This window comes from Mesoplodon mirus (genome assembly GCF_964341445.2).
Source record: "Mesoplodon mirus genome assembly, chromosome: X".
NCBI classification, from domain to species: Eukaryota; Metazoa; Chordata; class Mammalia; order Artiodactyla; family Ziphiidae; genus Mesoplodon; species Mesoplodon mirus.
The window spans coordinates 101,682,060-101,694,364 of record NC_138981.1 but is presented as its reverse complement, the minus strand read 5'-3'; the positions used below and the strand labels follow the sequence as shown (position 1 = coordinate 101,694,364).

Sequence of the window (12,305 nt, the reverse complement as noted above, 5' to 3'; positions counted from 1 at the left end):
TTGGGTTTTCAATGTTGACTGGATGTTTCCTGGAACCTTGAACTCAGCATGTCTAAAATTAAATAAAGTCCTAATTGCCCACACCTGCCCAAACCTGTGCCTAGTATTCATTTCTTTATTTCTGTTACTCAGGTTTAAATGACTCAGTTATTCTAGTCACTCAGGTTCAAAACCTTAATCATCCTTGATTTTTCTCCCTACATCTTTCCTTTCTCTCACTATTTTGTTCAGAAAATTCTCTTGATTTGGTCTCTACCCCTTGTTATAACACACATCTTCTCCTCTCTATTCTTATTGTTACCCCCTTCAATCTAATTTACAGACTGTTATTTAGGGCCTTCAGTTTTTAGGTACAGTACAGAGAGATGCAAATGTAAATAACACAAAGTTCCTGCTCTTGAGTTCATGAGGAGTGGATGATGGTTCTTAAATTTAACTAACTACAGTACAACATAGTAGATGCTACAAGAACTACATATGTAATAGCTATGATAGCCCAGAGGAGGAAGTGATTATTTCTGCTTTATGCTGAATCAGAAAGGGTTGACATTTGAGCTGAACCCTGAAGGACAAGTGTAATTTTTTTCAGGTGCAAAAGGAGCGGGAGAAGAGGCAATTTTGGTAGAGGAAATAGCATGAATATATGTCTTATATATTATTCAACTAGCATTTATTGAGTGTTGACTACGTGTCAAGTGTTGTACTGGGTGTGGAGCTTTAAGAAGCTCTTAGTCTTGTGGGAGATATGTATACCTAAACAGATAATCACAATAAGAAATTATGTAGAATATAGGTTATTCTTTATTAGAATAGTCAGTTCACTCAATGAAGATTTCCCTTTGGCCAAATACTTGGATATAGAAGCAATATATACACAATGCTAAACAGCCTTAGCCAAATTTGATAAATTTCTCAAAATGTATGTGTGACTGGGTTGTACCAGATTTTTTCTTCTTCAGGGCACTACTTCATTTCTGGATTGGGGCAGGGAGATTGTTTAGCAATCAGATGATAGGACACGGTTCATTTATTTGTTAATTTAACCAGCAAGAATTTATTGAGGGCCTGTTGTGTACCACATATTGTTGGACCTTGGGGATACACAGAGAGATAAGACAGAGTCCTTCCCTAAGAGAGTGCTGCGATCAGAGGCTTCACTGGCACACAGAAATATAATTAAAATACAATGAGTGAAAAACTGTGGTAAACTTTATATTCTGTATTATAGGAGGATGTATGAAAGACGCTTAATCCAGCCTCTGGGGAGAATGTCCCAGGGAAGATTTCCTGGAGGTGATGATACCTGAGCTGCGGTTGGTTTTAATAACTTAGGAGCATGTTGGTGTAGGGTAGGCAAGGATAAAGGCAGAGGAGCTACAGCCAGGGACTAGGTAAAAGCCTGCCTTCTTCTTGAGAAGGCCTGTTAGTAGGGTTACTAGGGTAGGGGTGGAAAACTGGGGGAACTCCAGTAATTGGTTGATGTCCTTAATAACAATTCAGGGGGTTTTCCACTCCAAGATAACTGATACTTTGTCCAGCATCCTGAAGATGTCTCAGCCAAAGAGAACTTGTCCTTTGTGCTTCTAAGTTTTCTAAAATAAACATCTCTGGGTTCACTCAGGAATGTTATGGTGACAGCTAAGATGCAGGGAGTTCTCTATCACTAGTGAAACTCTGGGTGGAAAGTTGTGAGGGATCCCAGTGATTGGTCTTAGAAAATGGTCAGGGTGTGTGACAGAGGCAGAGGGCATTATCAGATAATCTACCTCTCCTAAATACATATGGACGGTCCTTTTCTATTTACCACCAACACAAGTTCAGATGAGTATTTGCCTAGGAGGTTAGAACTTTGGTTAGACCTAGGTTCCTCAGAGTTGCTGTAATGTCAGAAAATAAAGTTTATGGTGGTTACTTACAGTTACTACATTGAAGCCACAGTGTTGTGGAAAATCAAGAGCACGATATTTTTCTTCTTTACCAAGATCACCAGGACATTATGACAACTTGCTAATCATTTGGGAAATAAAGAGCCTTACCTCACATCTTGCACCAACATAAATTTCAAATATATTACATACTTAAATGAAAAAAATAACACATAAAATATAGAATAAAATGTAGATATGTATTCATATAATCAGTGTGTAGAAGGTCCTTCTAAGCATGAAGGTAAAAACAGAAAACAAAAAAGGAAAAAAAAGGTAGATTTGACTTCATAAAAATTTTAAAAATTCTGAAGAGGAAAAAGTACCATAAATTAAGTGACAAATGGCAAACTTGGGTTAATATTCTTATTATATAACGATCTCTCATGAATCAATAAGAAAAATATTAAAAAAATGTGTAGAATAATGGGCAAAGATCAGGAATGAGAAATTCACAAAAGAACAAATAAACATCAAAAACTGTCAATTTCACTAATACTCAAAAAAATGCAAACTAAAGGATTAGGATAACAAGATTTTGCACAGTTGGCCAAGTTTAGTGCCTACTATTGAAGGATTATGGGAAAGGACATCTCATATACTGCTATTTGGAGTTTAGATGGGTACTATATTTTGTAGGGTAATTTGGTAGCATGTGTTAAGGCCTTAAAATGTATGTGACATGGATATTTTTTGAAATACCTCTCAGTGTGTTTCCTTTTTGATAATCTGATAGCTTTCCATCATTAAGTTCCTAGGGAATGGAGAGAGTAAATGCCACCTTGAGAAGGAAGGGACATTTTGTCTCGTCCAGATAGGAAGAAGTAAAATATAGCCCTTTCTGATTCCTAGAGGGGACTGCCTAGGAAGGAGAAGGGGGTGGTCCCAAATAAGTTTGAGAGATTATTAGAGCAGTAGAGACAGCTCTTTGTGTCCCCAAGTTCAGACTGGAAAATGGTAAATTCCCCTAGAGAAGTATTGTGTCCATTATGATGCTACCCAGATAAGAAGTTTAAAATGGCATGATGGCATAGTAAGTTGGAAAAAGGAAAAAGGCATTCCCTTGTTTCCCATGGCACTAAGATTGGCATAGCTGGGACCTGGAGAAGTCTCTGAAAAGTTACTGGGATATGGGCCAGCTTGCTTCCCAAATGAAACTAGGATGAGATGACACCAAGCAGAGGCTGTGGGTGACCAACCTCTAGAGATGAGTTGTAGGGACAATAGTCATGCCTGTCATACCAATGTCCTATACCAATAACCTCTGATGGGGGTGCCACATGGTAGAACCAAGAAGGTAGACATCATTAGTTTCAAAAACCAGACTAGGTAAAGATATCAGCACCAACCCCCATGAGCTTCGGAAGGTACCCACAGACAACATGGAATAAAGGACCAGCTGAGACTCAAAGGACAGCCAGCGGCCAAGGTCCCACACTCAATTGCCATGAAGACATCTTGGGAAGGAGAAGGGAGAGAAACCTTGAAAGTCTGGGCATTTAACCAAAGGAGATTATTTGAAATAGAAAAATATTATTTTTTAAACTTGAAGAGTTAAGGATATCTTTAATTGGCAAGTTTATGTCTGTATGCCTCCTGTATCATCCAGAGGGATAGGGGTTTAAAGAAACTTTAGAAAGAAAAAAAAAAAGAAAAAAAAAGAAAAAGAAAACAATAAAGAGGCTACACATAGTTGCTCAATATGAACTGTAAAGTATAAATTTTATGTTTATATCCTTTAATCCAGCCATTACACATCTAGTAGTTTATTCTAAAGAAATAATTGGACAGGTCCAAACATACACACTCATATACACACATATATGTAACCGAATGTTCATCATAGTATTGTTTTAAAAATTGAAGAACTGGAAACAAGCTGAATGTTTAATCACCTGAGGAATGGTTACATTATAATAAATGTACACAATGAGTGTTAACAACTCTTAGTTTAATAACTCTTCAGTCATTACAAAGAATAAGAGAAGTCTGTATGTATTGGAATGGGAAAGACATCTAAGTCATATTGTTAGGAGATAAAATCAGGATGAAAAGTATTATATATAGGATAATCTCATTTATGTAAAAGTATGTAGTGATCTATAGTCACATAGAAATATATCCATATTCTATAGGAAAATAAAAAAGACTATATGACTGTACACAGTGTGATCCCATATTTGTTTAAATATGTGTATATCATATAAAACGTATATGTGTGTATTTACTCACACACGTGTGCACGTGCACACACACACACACACACACAGAAGGAAGTCTCAAAGTATCTGCAGCAAATTGTTAGCAGTGATTATCTATGGATGGTGAGATTAAGTAGAAATTTCACTCTTATTTATACATTTCTCTGTTGCCTGATGTTTTCCCCCAATGAGCTAATATTATTTTTATGATTAGAAAAATTAACATTTATTTCCTTTTGAAAATCAATATGTATATATTTAGTGGCATAAAAATGTTTTTAATATATTAATATTGTAAAAAAGCAGATTACTAAAAACTTGTGACTTAACATTTGTTTTTATAAAAATGAGTACATGTGCATATAAACAGGATATATACCAAAATATTGAGAGTGGTTATCTCTGGATCTTGGGATTAGCAATGATTTTTATGTATTTTTCTTTTTGATTAACATATTTTCTAATTTTCCTCTAATAAATATATTTTGTGAATTTAAGGGGAAAAAAAGCACAAAGTACCATAAAGTTCCAGGTTCCTTGAAGGAGAGCTAGAGTATCTAGTTGGCAGATTTGAGGCAGTTGATGTGTCTTGCAGGGAAAATGTGGTCATGGAGGACTGGCTGCCTGATTGGCTAGGCCCATTGCAGAATGAAAATGCTTTTTTCAAAAGCAAGGAAAAAATTGCTGTTAAAGGTACTAAAATATAAAGCTGTTTTTCTTTATCCCACATACCTACTCCGCTTATGAGCATGATCTATTGTCCCATTGAACTACACTTACAAAACATAAATTCAAAGATAAAATTATTAAGGATTTCAAGATGGCAGCAGTGTAGCATTAAATCAAGCCCCTTCTGAGTGGGGGCCCTGTGTGACCGCACAAGTTGTACTCCCTTGAAGCTGGCCTTGTGATCACAAAGAGATGGGGAGCTGGTTCTGGATGTAATTGGCCAGGGACACCCATGAAACTATGGCTGTGTCTTTTCCTACCAGCTGCAGAACAATTTGGAGTGAAATGCTTTGATGGGATTCAGATCAGGCTTCTCTGGTCCAGCCTCTGCTTTGTAAAGCTAATAGTTATCTAAGTGTATATTTGGAATCCATTTCTATCTATCCTGACCTCTACTAAGGACTCATGTTTATTAGGGGTACAGCATTGACCCAACCAATTGTCCCTTTATTTGCAGGCTATGTGGTTTCCTAACAGTGACTGTGATTCTGTTTCGGACAAAGGGACCTGTCCCACCAATGTTTACTGAGAGCTTTAGCCAACTCTATCATCAACTTTTTCCTCCTCACTTTGGAGGTAGTTCCTAAGCTTTGACTTCAGCCTCATACAAAAGTCTGTTCTGAGTCTTGCTACCTTCTAACTCAGCACTCCTTACCCCGGTTCTAGAGCATTCCATGCCAGTTCCTGACAAGCAGGACTGGAAATTCCCCAGGTCCAAGCAGCTAGTGGCTTCCCTGGTCTTCAGTTCTGGCTCAATCAGATGAATGCAGGCTGAATAGGGATGGGAGACAGAAATGACAGGGTCCTGAGTTGAGGATCCCTAGGGTGAGGATTCTATACAAAGAAGTGGGAAAGGGGGCAATAGACAGGTGAAGAATCAGAACATAGTTATTAGAACAGAGTTTGGGGAAAGGGAAAGGTGGTTGAAAAAGAGGTGTTTGAAGAGGAGAAACATGGCCAGTTTTAATCTTCAGGGTATATTAGAAAATAAATGCCAAGCAAGGGTTAAAAATTGTGGTATATTTAAAGTGTATACATTTAACAAAATGCTTTTTCTTAACATGGACAATATTGTGCATATTATTGTTCAGAATAATTGCTGGGTTTGTACAAAATAAGGATTTGTAGTATATTAGGTAGGCAGGTATTGGAAATGAGACACAAGTTTAAAGTTATATGATGTAAGTCTTTTGAAAATTTTTAATTGTGGTAAAATATACATAACAAAAATTTACCACCTTAACCAGTGTTGTGTACAGTTCAGCCTTGTTAAGTACATTCACATTGTGCAACCAATCTCCAGAACTCTTTTTGTCTTGCAAAACTGAAACTCTATACCCATTAAACGACAACTCCCCATTTCCCCCTCCCTACAAGCCCCTGGTTAACCACTGTCCTACTTTCTGTTTCAGTGAATTTGACTACTTTAGATACCTCATATAAGTGGAGTTGTAGAGTATTTGTCTTTTGTAACTGGCTAATTTTATTTATCATAATGTCCTTAAGGTTCTTCCATGTTGTAGCATGTGCCACAATTTCCTCCCTTTTTTTTAAAGGCTGAATAATACGCCATTGTATGTATATATCACATTTTGTTTATTCATTTGTCCATCGATGGACATTTGGGTTGCTTCCATCTGCTGCTATGAATGTGGGTGTGAAAATATCTCTTTGAGACCCTGCTTTCAATTCTTTTGGATATATATCCAAAGTGAGATTGCTAGATCATTTGGTAGTTCTAGTTTTAAATTTTTGAGGAACTTCCATATTGTTCTCCATAGCAGTTGCACCATTTTACAATACCATAAACATTGTACTATGGTTCCAATTTCTCCACATCCTCACCAACGCCTCTGTTTTTTTTTTTATAGTAGCCATCCTAATGGATGTGAGGTGACATTCGTTCCATTTTGCTGCTGAGTATTATTCCATAGTATGAATGTAACACAGTTTAACTATCCACCTATTGAAGGACGTCTGGGTTATTTCCAGTTTTTTACTATTATGAATAAAACTGCTATAAACATTCTTGTATAGGTTTTTGTGTGAACATAAGTTTTCATTTCTCTGGGATAGATGCCCAGGAGTGCAACTGCTGAGTCATATAATGGTTGCATTTTTAGTTTTTTAAGAAATTACCAGTGTTTTACAGAGTGGCTATACCATTTTACATCCCCACCAGCAATGTCCAAATGATAGTTTCTTTACATCCTTGCTGGTATTTGGGTGTTGTCATTATTTTTTTATTTTTGCCTTTCTTATAGCAGTAATGTTTCACCATATTGATTTCCATCTCCCTAGTGGCTAATGAGTTTAAACACATTTTCATGTACTTCTTTGGCATAGGTATATCCTCTATGGTGAAATGTCTCTTCAGTGTCTTTTGCCCATTTTTCTAACGGATTTTGTGTGTGTGTGTGTGTGTGTGTGTGTGTGTGTGTGTTTTCAGAGTTTTTTTTTTTTTAAATACATTCTGAATATTAGTCCTTTGGCATATTTGTGGTTTGCAAATATTTTCTCCCATTCTGTAGCTTGTCTTTTCATGTTCTTAATTGTATCTTTCACAGAGCAAAAGTTTTTCATTTTAGTGAAGCCCAACTTATCAATTTTTCCTTTTATGAATCCTGCTTTTAGTGTCAAATCTCTTTGCCTACTCCAGATCCCAAAGATTTTCTCCTATGTGTTTTTTCTAAAAGTTTTATAGTTTTACATTTAAATCCCTGATCCATTTTGAGTTAATATTTGTATAAATCATGAGACTTAGATTGAGTTTCATTTTTGCTGATGGATGACCAATTGCTCCAGTGTCATTTGTTGAAAAGGCTGTCTTTCTTTTATTGGATTGCTTTTGTACCTTTGTCAAAAATCAGTTGGGCGTATTTGAGTGAGTCTAATTCTGGGTTCTCTACTTTATTTCATTGATCTATGTGTCTGTCCCTCCACCAATATCACACAGTCCTGATTACTGTAGCTTTATAATAAGTTTTGAAATCACATAGACTGATTCTTCCTACTTTATTCTTGTTCAGAATTGTTTTAGCTATTCTAGTTACTTTGTTTTTCTATATAATTTATGGAATAATCTTGTTTATATCTATAAGAAATCCTGCTTAGATTTGGATAGGAATTACATTAAATCTGTATATCAATTTGGAAGAGAATTGACTTCTTTACTATGTTGAGTCTTCCAATCCATGAAGTTTTGTTTAGATCTTTGATTTATTTTATCAGCATTTTGTAATTTTCAGCATGCAAGTCCTGTACGTGTTTTGTTAGAATTATACCTAATCATTTAATTATTTTTTGAGCGATTGTAAATGGTATGTATTTGAATTTCGGTGTCCATGTGTTCATTACTATTATATAGAAATTCAGTAGATTTCTATGTATTTATCTTGTTTACTGAAACTTTGCTGAGCTCATTTATTTGTCCTAAGAGTTCTTTGGTAGATTCCTTGGGATTTCTACGTAGACAGTCGTGTCTACAAATAGGGACAGTTTTTTTTCCTCCTTTCCTATCTGTATGCCTTTTATTTCCATTTTTGCCTTATTTCACTGGCTAGAATTTCCAGCACCATGATGAATAAGAGTGGTTAAGAGCAGATATCCTTGCCTTGTTCCTGATCTTAGGAGGAAAACATCTAGTTTCTCACCATTAAGTATGATATCAGCCATAGGGTTTTTGTAGATTTCTTTATCAAGTTGAGGAAGTCCCCCTATATTCTTATTTTTTCTGAGATTTTTTTTTTCATGAATGGGTGTTGGATTTTGTCAAATTCTTTTTCTGCATCTATTGATATGACCATGTGATTTTTCTTCTTTAACTTGTTTGTACGGAGGATTACATCGCTTGATTTTCAAATACTGAGTCAGCATTGCATCCCTGGAATAAATTCTGCTTGTTCACACTGTATAATTCTTGCTGTATATTATTGAATTCTATATTCTTTCTGTATATTATTGAATTCTATTTGCTAACATTTTTTAGAATTTTTACATCTATAGTAATAAGAATATTGGCTTATAGTTTTCTCTTTTTGTACTATATATAGTTTTTGTATTAGGGCAATATGATTTGGGCAATGCCCCTTTCTCTTTTTTCTGGAAGAGATTCTGTAGAATTGGTGTTAATTCTTCCTTAAGTGTTTGGTAGAATAGTCTAGTGAAACCATCTGGACCTGGAGATTTCTTTTTTTGTTAATTGAAGTCTTCTAATTGCCAATGAAATTTCCTTATAGTAATAGGGTTATTCAAATGATCTACTTCATATTGGAAGAATGGTGTTAATTTTTGTTTTTTGAGGAATTGGTTCATTTCACCTAAATTAACAAATTTGTGTGTAGAATGGTTCATAATATTTCCTTGTTATCCATTTGATGTCTGTAGGGTATGTAATATAATATGTGTCTTCTCTTTTTTTGTCAGTCTTACTAGAGGTTTACCAATTATTTTGATCTTTCTAAAAAACCAGCTCTTTGTTTCATTGATTTTTTTCTGCTTTCTGCTCTTATCTTTATTATTTCTTTCCTTCTACTTGCTTTGGATTTATTTTGTCCTTCTTTTGCTAGGTCCTTGAGGTGGGAACTTGGGTTACTGATTTCAGACTTTTCATTTTCTATTATTATGTGCAATTAGTGCTACAAATTTCCCTCTCAGCACTGCTTTAGCTGTGTCCCACAGATTTTGATATGTTGTGTTTTCATTTTCATTCATTTCAACATATTTATATATGTATATATATATATTTACAACAATCCTTTATTTTTTAAAAATATTTATTTATTTATTTGGCTGCACTGGGTCTTAGTCATGGCATGCGTGATCTTTGATCTTCACTGCGGCATGCAGGATCTTTATTTGCGGCATGTGGGATCTAGTTCCCTGACCAGAGATCGAACCCAGGCCCCCTGCACTGAGAGCATGGAGTCTTAACCACTGGAACACAAGGGAAGTCCCTCAACATCAATATATTTTTAAATTTCCCTTGAAACTTCCCCTCTAATCCATGAATTGTTTAGAAGTATGTTGCTTAGTTTCCAAGTGTTTGGAGATTTTCTTGTTATTGTTCTGTTACTTATTTCTAGTTTGATTCCACTGCAGTTGGATGACATACTCTGTGATTTCAGTTCTTTTAAATTTGTGAAGGTTTGTTTCATGGCCTGGGATAGAGCCTATCTTGATATATGTTCCATGGGTATATGAAGAAATTGTGCATCCTGCTGTTGGGTGGAATGTTCTATGGATGTTGATTAGATCCGATTGGTTGACGGTGTTGTTGAGTTCTTCTATATCCTTGCTGATTTTCTGTCTAGTGGTTCTATCAATCACTGAGAGAGGGGTGTTGAAATTTTCAACTATAATTGTAGATTTGTCTATTTCTGCTTTTAGTTTAATAAGTTTTTGCTTCACATGTTTTGCAGCTCTATTGTTTGGTGTATCCACATTTAGGAATGCTGTATCTTGATGGATTGGCCCTTTTATCATTATATAATATCCTCTGTTTCAGTTAAATCTTTTGGATCTATTTTATATTTCACTCTGTCTATATATGTATTATTATTATTTATTTATATATTGGTATATATTTAATTTAATATATAATATGTAAATAATAAAATTGTCTATTATATATAATGTGTATATTGCTAATGTATATTAGCATACATATTTTCTTTATATATATTCTGATATTAATATAGCCACTCTTTCTTTCTTTTGATTAATGTTTTTGTATGATACAACTTTTTCCATCCTTCTACTTTCAACCTAATTATATTATTATAGCTAACATGAGTTTCTTGTAAATAGCATATAGTTGGGTCATGTTTCTTAACTCACCCTGCCAGTTTCCCTGTTTTTTTAAATTGAGATATAATTGACATACAGCACTGTATAAATTTAAGGTGTACAGTATAATGATCTGACTTACATACATCATGAAATGATTACCAAAATAAGTTTAGTGAACATCCATTGTTTCATATAGATACAAAATAAAAGAGAAAAAAATTTTTTTCCTTGTGATGAGAACTCTTGGAATTTACTCTCTTAACAACTTACATATATAACACACAGCAGTGCTAATTATATTTATCATGTTATATGTTGCATCCCTAGTACTTATTTATCATGTAACTGGAAGTTTGTACCCCTTGACCACCTTCATCCAGTTCTCCTTCCCTCAACCTCCTGCCTCTGGTAACCACAAATTTGATCTCTTTTTCTATGAGTTTGTTGTTTGTTTGTTTTTAAAGTATAGTTAACTTGCAACACAATGTTATTTCCTGGTGCGCAACATAGTGACTTGATATTTCTGTATATTACAAAATAATCACCATGATAAGTTTAGTTACAATCTGTCACCATACAAAGGTCTCTGTTTTTTAATTGGTATATTTATACCATTTAACTTTAATGTAATTATTGCTATTTTGGAATTAATTCTGCAATTTTAGTTTTTGTTTTCTTTCTCTCTTTTTTATTTCTTCTGATTTCTTATTTCCTGCCTTCTTGTGGGTTACTTGAACATTTTTAGAATTCCATCTTAATTTATGTATGGCTATTTTGAGTGTATCTCTTTGTGTGGCTTTTTTAGTCATTGTTCTAGGTATTATATTATATACATATAACTTATTACAGACTGTTGGTGTCTTCATTTTACCAGTTCAAGTGAAGTATACAGACTTTATCTCCCTTTATGTCCTTTTACACTTCCCCATTTACACTATATTTGTCTTAGGTATTTACATATATTTAAAACTACATCACACAGGGTAATAATTTTGCTTCCACCATCCAACATAATTTAGAAGGCTCCAAAGGAGAAGTAAATTTTATTTATCCATAGTTTTCCTTACCATATTCTTTCTGATGTTCCAAGATTTCTTTTAAAAAAATCATTTCCTATTCATTTAGAGAACTTCCTTAAGCCATTCTTTAGGGAAGGGCAGCTGGGGACAAATTCTCTTAGTGTCTGTCCTTCATCTGAGAATGCCTTGATTTCCCCTTCATTCCTGGAGGATATTTTTGTTGGATATAGGATTCAGGTTGACAGTTGTTTTTTTTTTTCTTTCAGCCTATGAAATATATCATGCAACTTCCTTCGGCCTGCATGGCTTCAGATGAGAAATCTACTGTCGTTCAAATTGTGTTTCCTTATAGGTAAGGTCTTGTTTCGCTTGCTGCTTTTAAGAACTTTGTGTTTGTTGTTAGTTTTCAGAAGTTTGACTATGATGTGTCCTGGTGTGAAATTCTTTAGAGTTTATTCTGTTTGGAGTTCACTTCTTGAATCTGTAGGTTTATATCTTTTGCCAAATTTGAGAAGTTTTCAGCCATTATTTCTTCAAGTACTTCAAGGACAAGCCTTGTCCTCTTTTTCCTCTCCTGGGATTCTCATGACATGAATGTTATAGCTTTTGTTATAGTCCTAGGAAGCTCTGTTAATTTTTTT

At 34.7% G+C, this 12,305-nt stretch overlaps 1 long non-coding RNA gene across 1 annotated transcript in view; it reads left to right on the top strand.

Annotated features, from left to right (window-relative positions):
- Positions 1-12,099, top strand: part of LOC309796574 — a 47,931-nt gene extending 35,832 nt beyond the window's left edge. The window contains exon 3 of the long non-coding RNA XR_014292477.1: positions 11,931-12,099. This is a non-coding gene — a long non-coding RNA (uncharacterized lncRNA). The remainder of the gene's footprint in view (positions 1-11,930) is intronic.
- The last annotated feature ends 206 nt before the right edge of the window (positions 12,100-12,305 follow it).